The sequence below is a fragment of the Vespa velutina genome, chromosome 20 (assembly GCF_912470025.1).
Source record: "Vespa velutina chromosome 20, iVesVel2.1, whole genome shotgun sequence".
NCBI classification, from domain to species: domain Eukaryota; kingdom Metazoa; phylum Arthropoda; class Insecta; order Hymenoptera; family Vespidae; genus Vespa; species Vespa velutina.
The window spans coordinates 2,364,626-2,377,427 of NC_062207.1; the positions used below are offsets into that span (position 1 = coordinate 2,364,626).

A 12,802-nucleotide genomic window follows, 5' to 3' on the forward strand; every position below is an offset into this window, starting at 1 on the left:
TTTCTATTACTCTTGAAAATCTACATCTCATTTGATTTAATCATATTATGGGAATATCAATGAATTAATAGTACAGAAGATAATATAAGTGAATCAATTAGAAATGAATAGAGAGAAGGAAGATAAAATGAATTATGATTTAACATCGTCGAAAATTATTTATATAATGTGACAAATTCGTTGCAAATAATTATATTTATTTTTAGAGATCGTTTAATAAGTCATTTCGTAGGTAATAATATAATATTATTCTGACGGAATGTCCAAATTGTTATACCGGTACGGTTAAATTATCAATCAAGCTCAAATGTCAAACGACAATAGCTTCGAGCTGTGGTCACTGTTCTGGCTCGTCATCGTCGTCATCATCATCATCATCATCATCATCATCATCATCATCATCATCATCATCATCATCATCATCATCATCATCATCGTCATCATCATCGTCGTCGTCGTCGTCGTCATCGTCGTCGTCGTCGTCGTCGTCGTCGTCGTTCTCATCGAAGGATGATATCAACATGTTGTCGGAGAAATCAACATGTGTGCGTTAACGCCAAACATCAACATAAATTGCAATTCAATTTAATATGTCGTCTAAATGTATCCAACAATTTGTCAAATAAGATATATTTAGAAATCATATATATTGATATATATATATATATATACTGTAGTACGTTAAATCCAACGTAAGTGATAATGATCCAACGAAAGTGATAAGAAAATTTTCTTTTTTTTTTTTTGTTTTTTTTTTATTTCTTTATTTTTGTATTCTTTTTTTTAATCCAAGCGAATAAAGAGGAAAGGAGTAAAGAGGAAGGAGACCCCTTCTTTTTTTTTTTTCTTTTTTTTTTTATATAAATCACATAGTAAATAAATAATAAAATTAAGCGTATCGAGAGTTACAAAGAGAAATTCGATTCGAATTCTGATCCACCCTATGATTAACATTGTTTCATCCCTTTTCAATTTATCTTAACTTCGAAATCTTTACAAAATTTCTTTTTTTTTTTTTTTTTTTTTCAAACAATAAATAGAAAATAATTCATCTTCGTATAATATATCTTCGAACGTATGAGTTATATAAATAGATATACATATATACGTACGTACATACATACATACATGCATACATGCGCATCCACCGAGATCGTAGGTGGTAATGATAAAGAAAAAAAAAAAAAAAAAAAAAAAGAAAAAAAGGAACAACCAATAAGTAAAACAATAATAAGGATATCAGACAAAACGAGAAGTTCAATGGTTGCCATCTATCATTGTGAAAGAATTGTTGGATCGTCCAACGAGAAATACGTAGACTCCATACGGATTCGAGCTCGAACGCGGATCACTGACGCGAGTCATTATATCGTGAATCGAAATACAGTAGAACGAAGAAAGGAAGGGGAGGGAAAGGGAAAGTGGAGAAGTTTGGGAGAGAGAGAGAGAGAGAGAGGCAAGCGAGGAACGACAGGAAGGGTTTCTGTCGCAAACATAGAGCGACGTAGAAGGAAGAAAGAGGATGGAAAATGTGAAGGAAAAAGAACGTGAGCAAAGTTAGGCATGAGGTGAGGTGAGGTGGGGTGGGAGGGGTGTGTGTGGTGGTAGTTGATGCCTATGGTGGTAGTAGTAACAGGGGCAGACGGAGTTGCTGATTATTTGTATTTTGTTGGGTTGGAGCACTCGAGTGCGGCCGTCGCGCAGCCACAATGCATGGAAAGGCAGATAATGACGAGTACGCAGGAAATACAAACGAATATGCCACGAAGTGACACCTCTCAATGATGCTCTCTATCTCTCTTTCTCTCTCTCTCTCTCTTTCTCTCTTTCTCTCTCTTTTTTTCTTTTTGTATCTGTCTCTATTTCTCACACACATACTCGTGTTCACACTTAGAATCATCCTTCTCTATCTCTCGTACTCTTGCTTTATCTTTGTAAATTCTCTTTCTCTCTCTCTCTCTCTCTCTCTCTCTCTCTATCTATCTATCTATCTTTCTCTCGTACAGTTGGAACGCAGGGTTAGACAGAATCGGTGCGGTCCAGGACTGTGGTGCTGGTGCCACTTCTATAATAATGGCGAGCGATGAACCCCTTGTTTTTAATGAGAAATAACGGCTCTGCTCTCTTTCTATCATTATCCCCTGTATATATATATATATATAAATATATATATATATATATATATATATATGTATGTATATGTATATGGTAACACGACGTTTGTTTTCCTCTGTCGAAGCCTTTTTTATCGTTCGCGTATCATCGTAATCCATCGTCGTCATCGTCATCGTCATCGTTGTTACAGTCGTCATTTTCGATGACAAGCGACAATAATAATGCAACGATAACATACACAAAAATCCAATGACGAAATAATGTTCTCTTCTTTTATCTCCTTTCATTATTTTCTTATTTCTTTTATTTGTTCGTTCATTCGGTGCAACTTTAACAATTTCATTATTATCCGATATTTATCATTTTCGTCTGTGTTACAAAAATCAAAGTTCTAGAAACATAAATCATCCGATAATTTATCGATATTATCTTGATTAATAATCAAAATATATAAGATCGATGAAGTTAACGTTAGCGTGATAGTGATGATATTGATGGTGGTAGTGGTGATGGTGATGGTGTTCAAACAAACTCACTATTATTCGTATTTGGTGTGCAAACAAAAGAGACGAAGGAGAATGAGAGAAGCAAAGAAGAAGAAGAGAAAGAGAAAGAGAAAGAGAAAGAGAGAGAGAGAGAGAGAGAGAGAGATGCATTGAGCTCTCTCGATCGATTTGAACTCATGACTCTGGTGACGGACGACGAGTGGAGTGGTTTGAACTTGTTAACGAAGTTACAGATTCTCGTAATCAAGGAGCGAGAGAGAGAGATAGAGAGAGAAAGGGAAAATGGAGATGGAGATGGAGATGGAGATGGAGATGAAGGAAGGACAGAAAAGGGCGTAGGGTACATCGTGTGTAGATATTCAATATGCCGTAGCTGTTAGCAGTCGACAATGTTATTCATATATTCAGATCCTGCGGCATCGCGGTCGCATGTGTTTTCCTTTAATATCCCACGAAATATCTGGTATAGGGTTATAGAATTTTGTTAAATACTTCGATACGACGTCACGACGAGGACGACGAGGACGACGTTCATGACAAAATACCTTCATTCCCTTCCTTTCAATTCCTTCCCTACCCACTTCCTCCCGCCCTCCTCGCGACTCGCTCTCGCCCTCCCCCTCCCCCCTCGCGGTTATCCCCGTCTCTGTCGCTGAGTAAAATTATTTCCTTAACGATATTACTCTTAGAACGAAGTTTGAAAAAAAATGACGAGCATAAAGATTCCTTTTCTTCAATGCCCTTCAAATAGAACTTCTTCAATAATAAAGTGGATCGGGCACGAAATCGTATTCTCTTTTTATCTTTCTGTTGTCCTTTTCTTTTTTCTTTTTTTGTTTTTCTTTTTTTTTTTTTTCTTTGTTGTTTCTTTTTTTATGACATTACGAAAAAGGTATCAAAATCGAGATCATTCGGAATCGTCCAATCGGAATGGATAAAAAGTATATACGGAAATACGAAAGAAATAAAGAAATAAAGGGAATTATTTTAATTTAAGATCCAAGCTCGAGATTGCGTCTTCGTGTTCCTCGACGATCTATGTTTCGAGAGATACATCGAGGATAAGGGTTGTATCGAGGATAACGGGCTACGAGAGGAAACAAGAGGGGGTAAAAGGGAGGAGACACTAGAGAAGAAGGAAGAAGAGGTAGAAGAAGAAGAAGAGGAGGAGGAGGAGGTGGTGGTGGTGGTGGTGGTGGTGGTGGTGATGGTGGTGGTGGTGGTGATAGTAGTGGTGGAGAATGGAAAGACGAAGTCTTTGGGGTAATGGGTATTGGAAGAAATTCTCCGAGCAACCCCTACAGGCTAGACACTAAACACCGAACGGCGGGGGCGCAGTTTGTCTTGGCCCATTAGGAGAAACGCTAGTTGGCTTGCTCTAGAGGGGGTGGTTAGAGCGATAGGGGGTAGAAAAGAGGAAGCGGTTGTTTTATGGCCCGGCATCTGTTCGACGATCGTCTCGTTCCGATACCACTTTATCCTCGGCGTTAGCTGTTTCCTAACTGTTTGCGAAACAAGTCCTTACTCTCTCCCTTCTTCTTCTTCTTCTTCTCTTCCCTCCCTTTGTCTCTCTTTCGATCTTTATTTTGGCCTTGGAAAGAAGGTTCAGGATAAAACGCATTTTACTATCCGCCGTTTCCTTTGCCAGCATGTTCTTACTATTTTCGATCTTTTATCATGATTTTCTTCTTTCTCTCTCTCTCTCTCTCTTTTTTTTTTCATTTTATTTATTTATCCTCGTTCGATATAAAACGATGTGATATATTAAATAAAACGTTAATATGATACAATGAAAAAGAAATGTTTGAATTGAGTAATAATTCGTAATCTCTTTTAATAATGTAAAATAAATAATAAAACTTAAACGTGATATCTATTCTCTTGAGAAAAATGATTATTAAATGTGATCCTTGTGAGATGATAAATCGCGATAGTTTATACGAAAGTCTTTTTCTTCCTTTTTTTTTTTTGTTTTCTTTTTTTGTTTTTTAATAGATGCGGTAGATCTTTTTCTTTTCTTCTTTTTTTTCTCTTTCTTTCTTTTTCTTTTTTTTTTTTTTTTTTTTGTTTTATTATGAAACACAGGTTAGCAGGTAGCAATAAATAAACGTAGCAGAGAAGATAGCGATGTGTTGGTGCAGAGAAGGAGTCGTCGGGCGATAATACGTGATCCCCTTCCATTGAATATTTAATGCTAAGTACTCGGTGTATCTGCATAACCCTCCTCCCTCTCATACTCATTGGATTTTATATAGAACACAAACGCGCGGACTCGCGTTCGTTCGTTCGTTCGTTCGTTCGTTCGTTCGTTCGCTTCCTCGCTCGAGCCTATTCTCAGCAAATGCACAAACACATATAAGAAGGAGAGGGACACATAAGGTATTGGTAGATGATATCTACGTATACGTGTAATATACTTATATATATATATATATATCATGTAGGAGTTGATGGAAGGAAGGCGAGAGGATACGTACGTACATACGTACGCATGTACGTATGTATAGTGAAAACCGGGTAGTAGGCTGAGGGAGCCACTATTGAGTCGCAACACAATAAAATAACACGAAATACTTGCCATAGAGTAGGTAGGTAGAGACTCTCGAGGTTTTGGAGTGAGGAGGAGGAGGAGGAGGAGGAGGAGGAGGATATGGAGGGAGCAGAAGTGGAAGAGTGTGAGGAGAGTAGGAGTGGGAAAGGGGATGGGGGAGAGAAGAGCGGGACTGGTTTGGATATGGACGAAACCTACCGCGGAGGGTTGCGGAAAATCCTCGACGTTGCTGGTAGTTGCTGGTTGCTGTTGCTGGTTTACTGGTTACTACCGGTACACTCTCTACTACCACTACTATTATCTGCTGCTTCTGTGTTAACGTAAAGTGGGGGACTCCGGTTCCAACAACCACCACCACCACCACCATCACCATCACCACCATCGGCGTGTGTATGCATTATGCACGAAGATAATGCTCTCGGATACTTTGTCTATATGGGAATAACGCGAAAAGCCGTAGAGCGTCGGTGGTACGAATACGAACGTAACTCTTTAGGCGAAAAGCGCCGGCAGGAAATCGAGATCGCTCGAGCGAATCGCGGAAAGCTTCTTCCCTCTTGTGCTTGCCTCCGGGAGGAGAAGAGTTTTGATACTCTCGAAAGATCCTCCTCACGAGTCCCTCTCACATTGTCGGCCCGTCCACGACTAGTTTCCATTTCTAACTTGAGACATTTCTTCCTTCTTTTTTCTTCTTAATTCTTTTTACAACATCCCCATCCCATTACCAACCACTCACTCTTTTCTGTTTCTTTATATATATATATATATATACTTTTTTTATATATTTTTTTTTGTTACTTTTAATATTAACAATCACTTAACACCAAGGGAGATAACGTCGTTTCGTTATTACAATACAGGATAATTTATTTGATATTTAACACTTGAAATATATTATACTTCGATAACAACGAAATGACTTTTTCTAGATGAAAACTATAATAATATTCTATATCAGATGATTAGATAAATAAATAAATAAATAAATATATATATATATATATATATATATACATCTTTTTGTTTTCTCTTTTTTTGTCTTAAATCACGACGATCAGTGAATTTTAATCGTGTATAAAACATGTTGTACGTAAACAACAATAATAATAAGATCGTCCGTTTGTTCAAAGTCCAAAGTTAATTACTTCATCGACGAATTCTCAGTGCAACGGCGGGCTCGTAAAGCGACTCTAAGAAATCAGGGAAACTTCGACGTGGGCGTAACAACATCCGGTAGAAGTTACAACGGCGTGAGACTTGCGAGACAAAAGTAATTTACCGTTGCCGTCGGACGTTGGATCTTCCTCCTTGTGTCGCTTCTGTGTGTACATGTATATGTGTATTTGTACGTGTATGTATGTATATATGCGTAGTGCGTAACGTGCATACTGCGTACGTACGTGTGTTTACAAGGAAATCTCAAGGGTGAATTGGTCCAGCAGGTGAGGGCAAGCGAATACACATAAATATACACATACAAACATAGAGAGCCATTGTTACTTGATCGATGTGCATGATGGTTGTATTAAAATATATATATATATATTTTATATATATATATATATATATATATATATATGTACCTATAGAGATATTATAATAAAAGGGGATACATGAGAAGAAATTTAAAATAAAGACTCTTAGCCTTCGATATATAACTATGCTTTGGTATAATATATATATATATATATAATATAAAGTTCGTGAATACATAAGCCACGTTCATGTATATATATATATATATATATATATATGTATATATATATGTATAGATAGATATATATAATATATATAGATATATGTAGATATATGGAGTCGTATCGGCGTAAGCTAACCTAAATTCTGAATAAAACGGAGGGTTGCATAAGAGATCAGGCGCGTGATGAAAAACAAACAGCGGTTTAGGTTTGCTGTTTGATCTTCGGGCCGGGCATTCACAGAACTCTTGAGCCTCGCGGTATTATCTATTGACTGCGTGGGATCACGTGTGTGCACCTACTGCACCACCAACGTTCGAGAGAGAATGAACGAAAGGAAAAGAGAGAGAAAGAGATATTATAAAGAGAGAGAGAGAGAGAGAGAGAGAGAGAGAGAGTAAAAGAGAGTACAAGAAAGAGAAAGGGTGGCTTCTGATACGTCTTCTGACCCTGGTCGCAACGAAAACTACGACGTTGAAGCTTTTCAGCCAGCTATCGCGTCTGACGACTATGACGACGACGACGACGACGACAACGACAACGACAACGACGACGACGACGACGACGACGACGACGACGACGACGACGACGACGATGACGACGATGAGGACGGGTCTCGTCGTTACTGCTGTTTGGCATTTGGGAATAGCTTTTATGCGGCAGGCACCTTTCATCTTCAATGCTCGACGATGCACTCGAAGCGCTGTGAAAGAGAGTACCCCGTTACAAAATCTACCCTCCTTTTCGTACAACCAGATTCACGATATTCCTTCTCTCTTGCACCGGCCATTTTATCGACTACAACTTTTTACCAAGTTCCAACTCTTTTTGAAATAACCTTGCCTTTTATCTTCGATACACACGTATATACGTAGAAACGTTCTTATATTTTTATCTACAGGGTACATACATACATACATACATACATACATACATACATACATACATACATACATAGATAGATAGATAGTTAGATACATGGATAACACATGTGTCCAAAATTAATAATTAAAATTAAAATGATAGTGATACGTATTAACCATACGTGAATAATTTCAATGACGTTAACGTTACTTACGGTGGGATCGAGCGTGGATTATATGTTTTCCATTTCGGAGTTGGGATTTTTTTAATTCTTCCCTTTTTATTATTTTCTTTTTCTTTTTTCCTTTTTTTCTTTTTTTATTTTATTATTCCCTTCCTTCTTCCATCCCTTTTCTTCTTTTTCTTTTTTCTTTTTTTTTTTTTTCTTTTTTCGGAAAAAGTCTCGAGAAAATAGAATACACATAGAGGAAAGGAGGAATGGACATTCAAAGGCCGGACGAACACACTAATCCGTAGGTAACCCTCATTAGTGACGAGTCGCTATCTACCCCGGGTATCGTCTGGCACTCAATTAAGCTTCGTCCCTCCGTTCGTCGTTCTTGATTTTCTTTTCGAAGTACGTACGTACATACATACGTACGTGTGCGACTATATCTTTCTCCTACTCACTTCTCCCTCTTCCTATCTCTCTCTCTCTCTCTCTCTCACTTTCTCTCTCTCTCTCTCTCTCTCTCTCTCTCTCTCTTTCTCTATCCATCTATCTTTCTATCTCTCTTTCTCTTTCAGGTTGAGCATCGATCCTTTCCAGAGACGAAACGACACTCTCGTCAAGAGAAACGTCGCGAATTTCTACGAGCAACGACGACGTCCTTGTAATTTGTCGAACAACTATTGACTGTATCAAGTGGATCAAACTGATTTCTCATTATACTTTTCAACTTTCAATGAAAAACATTTTTGTTTTATCGATTGTTCGTAAAAAAAGAAAAAATGTTCTTGTAGATATATGTCCCATGAACGTACGACGATAAATCCTTAAGATTTGGATAAAAATATTTGGGAATCGATTTTAAAGTAAAGTCGAATTGGACGAATATTGGACAAGACTATCACCGTGGTGTTGGGCTTTCAAGTGGCTCTGTTAGATAGATAGAAAGAGAGAGAGAGAGAGAGAGAGAGAGAGAGAGAAAGAGAGAAAGAGGCGTACTCCTCCCTTACCGAGGGAGTTTCGAGAGAGTTAGGGGGTGGAGTACACGCGGTTAGTTGTAGTAGTCGATATAGGGATGGGTGCTTGGATATACATCTTCCCTCTCTCTCTCTCTCTCTCTCTCTCTCTCTCTCTCTCTCTCTCTCTCTCTCTCTCTCTCTCCTTTTCTATATCTGTCTCTTCATCATCATCATCATCATCATCATCATCATCATCATTTTCTTCTTCTTCTTCTTCTTTCGATTTTTGCCTTTGCTTCTACGTTGTTATTACATGTACGCTATTTTTGTATACGCACTCTTTTTCTCTCTTTCTCTTTTTCTCTTTCTTTCTTCTCTCTCTTGCTCTTACTCTTGCTCTTTCGTTCTGTATTACATTTGTCTACCTTCTTCTTCCTCCTCCTCCTCCTCCTCCTCCTCCATACCAACGGGAAGGAAGGAGAATCTTCAGTCCTCTCTCCCTTTCACTGTTGCCTTATTGAATATCCCACGAGTGGAAAATCAGTTGAACCTGTCTGAAAGGAGACTACGAAATATACCACCCTATATATAGATACTTTCACCCGCCAAGCTAAGCACAACCCCTACTCTAACTTCCCTTCCTTCCCTCCCTTTTCCTTTCTATTCCTTTCCTTTCCTTTCCAGATACCTCGAGTTATCGCGTTCAATGTGATTTCCTGCCGATCAAAATCGGATCGCGGAAGAAGAGCATGTTCTACTCTTCGGGGGAATAGTAAAGAGAAGAAAAGAGAAGAGAAGAGAAGAGAAGAGAAGAGAAGAAGAGAGGAGAGGAGAGGAGAGGAGTAGTATGGATGTGTATATATCTATTATCGTATTCGTTTGTATATGTACGCGGCTTTGAGGCGAGCAGCAAATTGTCGTTACGGATTTCCATGGGGTTTGGGGATTGTTGGTTAGGTGAGGGGTAAGTGGAGGAAAAAAAGGCAAAGAGGGTGACTCCTTCTCTCTCTTTTTCTCTCGAACGAACGAACGAATGATTCGCCCTTTTTTTTTCCTTGTCGCGATGCGACGTGCCTCTTTGCTTTTTTTCCTTTCTTTTCTTTCTTCGTTCTTTTTTTCTCTCTCTCTCTCTCTCTCTTTTTTTCTCAATTACAACACCCACGCGCGTTAAACTCGCCACAATGAAATTTCTATGATTTTGACATTCCGAGATATATTTCGAAACTTTCGACTGATAATCATAATCATAATAATAATAATAATAATAATAATAATAATAATAATACACTTGGGAGATGATTGTTTCGTCGTAATAAAAATGAATTTGATAATTCGAAATGAGGACAAGACGAATGGTTCTGATAATATAATCTGATATATAAATCGTTTTTCTTTTTCTTTCTTTTTTTTTTCATTTTTTTTTTTTTTTTTTTTTTTTAAGAAACTTAATGTTGATATTTCATAAAGGTTGATATTTTAAAACGTTACACGCATTTATCACTTTTCATTTTTATTTTGCTACTATTCCGTAATCTATCGGTTGGTTCTAGGTACCAAAGAGATAGGGAGGAAAAGGTGAGGAGGAAGAGGGCCGAAGGAGGAGGATAGGGAGAAGAGAGAGTGGGGGAAACACGACTCGTTCTCGAAACGACAACGGAAAATGTCACGTTTGACGTCTCCATGTATCATCCGTCGCTTTCCATTACATTGCCGAGCTATAATATCCTCGTGGATACGAGACGACGTAAGACGAGCGCGATACGATATAAATATATTTAACGGGGCATTCGCGTGGGGTAGACACGTCGTAGGTACGACGCGAATAAAAATGAAGAAGGGAAGGAGGTACGAGTAGGAGAGAAAGCAAAAAAGGAAAGGGAAAAGGAAAAGGAAAAGAGATGTAAGGAGAGGGGTATGGAAATATACGAAGAAAAGATTGATATCCTTTTGCGTTGCTAAATTTGATCGTTTCTTTCAAACAAAATATTATCGTTCGTGTCATTTCTCGACGAGAATTTTCTTTATTATTTTTTTATTAATTTCTTTTTTCTTTTTCTTCTTCTTCTTTTTTTTTTTTTGCCACGGAATCAAGGAGACGTTCGATTGCCTTTGGATTTGATTAAAAATAAAAAATACACGCACAAAAAGAAAGAGAAAAAGGACAAAAAAATCATATCTCAAAAGGATCTATCTGTAACATTTGCATTCGCGTATTGGATGCAAATTCGTAAGAAAAAAAAAATAAAAAAAAAAAAAAAAAATAAAAAAACAAACACTAAAGAAGAAAAAAAAATAAATAAAGAAATAACAAAGAGATTATTTATTTATGACATAGGAATTCGTTCGCTTGACAAAACGTCACTACGATAATTAATTGAGAATTAACATAACGATTATTACGAGATGATAGTGATTCTTGATTCGATCCGTCGGTCCTTTCTCGCGTCGTCGACAGTCACGCGAAAATGCTTTGATCGTTTTATTTAAGAAGCGAATAATATTAATTAAAATGTTCTTTTGCGGTGCAAAGTACTTTACTACTTCTTCTTCCCTCGCTTCGAAAGTCACGGGGTGAGGCGTGGGGGGAGAGGGAGAGGGAGAGAAGGAAGGGGTAGAAAAGAGTTGGGAACAAGAAAGAGAGAAATAGGGGAATGGTTAGAGAGAGGGAGAGAGAGGGAGAGAAATAGAAAGAGAGAGGGTGACACGAAGAAGAAGAAGAAGAAGAAGAAGAAGAAGAAGAAGTGAAGGAGAAGTAGGAAGAAGAGAAGGAGGAGGAGGAGGAGGAGGAGGAGGAGGAGGAAAGAACGGGAGACCGCCAGTACTCGACTTGTCGTTCTTTGTTGGATATTTATACGTTCGTTCGTTTTTTGTTTATACTGCTAAGGTCTGAGAACCTCGTCTTATTTGCACCCTTCTCTCTGTACATCCGATCTACTTCCCTCGTCGAATGGGTTTCCTTTCTTCCTTTTTCCTTTTTTTCTTTTTTTTTTTTTCCTGTTCCTTTCTTTTTCTCTTTCCTTTTTTCTTCCTTTCCCCTTATTATCTTTTCTTTTTCTTTTCTTTTTTTTTTCTTTTTTTTTTTTTTTTCTTTTTTTTAAACTCGACCATCGCCACCGCTCCGTTACTGTATAAACGAAAAAAACTTGACAACCCTTTAAAACCCATGCCAGAGTTACTGAACGAAGGAATTAACTGTGATCGTGACTGAAGTAGGAGGAGAAAATTAATGGATGCTTTCGAATGAATTTTATTAATTGAATCGCACGCGGGGGTGACAGCGTTCGACGCGAGCCGAGTAAAAGAGAGGAGAAGATAGGAATGGAGAGGAGTGGAGAGGAGAGGAGAGAACCGTCGACCCTTTTTCTCGAATGCGTTTATAGTGACTTGTTGCAACTGGGTTCTTGTATCATCCCTCTGTTCTACTCTTCTCTCTCTCTCTCTTTCTCTTTCTCTTGAACTTTAACCCTACTCTTTGGCCTGTTAAAAAAAAAAGATAGAGAGAGAGAGAGGGGGGGGGGATAATTTGACGCCAATTGTCATTTGCCTCCTCATTGCAATTCACTTGATTTCGTCGATCAGCATGATTATACAAAAGGATATACTCCATTTTGTAATACCAATTAACATTTCCAATTAAATTACAAGCGTGTACGAATTGGCCAGCAATTTTTTTTTCCTTCTTTTTCTTTTTTTCTTTTTTTCTTTTCTTTTTTCCCTTTTTTTCTCTCTTTATCCCTCATCTCCCTTTTTACGATGGTATACGGAAAAACCGAGTTCGTAATCGAGAATATTTAAAAATAATTTTCGATAGTGGAGCACGTCAGTGATGCGAAAAGAGGGGAAGAAAGATAAAAAAAAAAAAAAAAAGAAAAAAAAAAGAGGAAATAAAATAACCAAGTAACAGAGATAGATAGATAGATAAACAGATAGAGATGTAACCC

The 12,802-nt window shown here is 37.8% G+C and overlaps 1 long non-coding RNA gene across 1 annotated transcript in view; it reads left to right on the plus strand.

The window, feature by feature from the left end:
* Positions 1-10,415: 10,415 nt before the first annotated feature.
* Positions 10,416-12,802, plus strand: part of LOC124956106 — a 14,643-nt gene continuing 12,256 nt past the window's right edge. The window contains exon 1 of the long non-coding RNA XR_007103104.1: positions 10,416-10,706. This is a non-coding gene — a long non-coding RNA (uncharacterized LOC124956106). The remainder of the gene's footprint in view (positions 10,707-12,802) is intronic.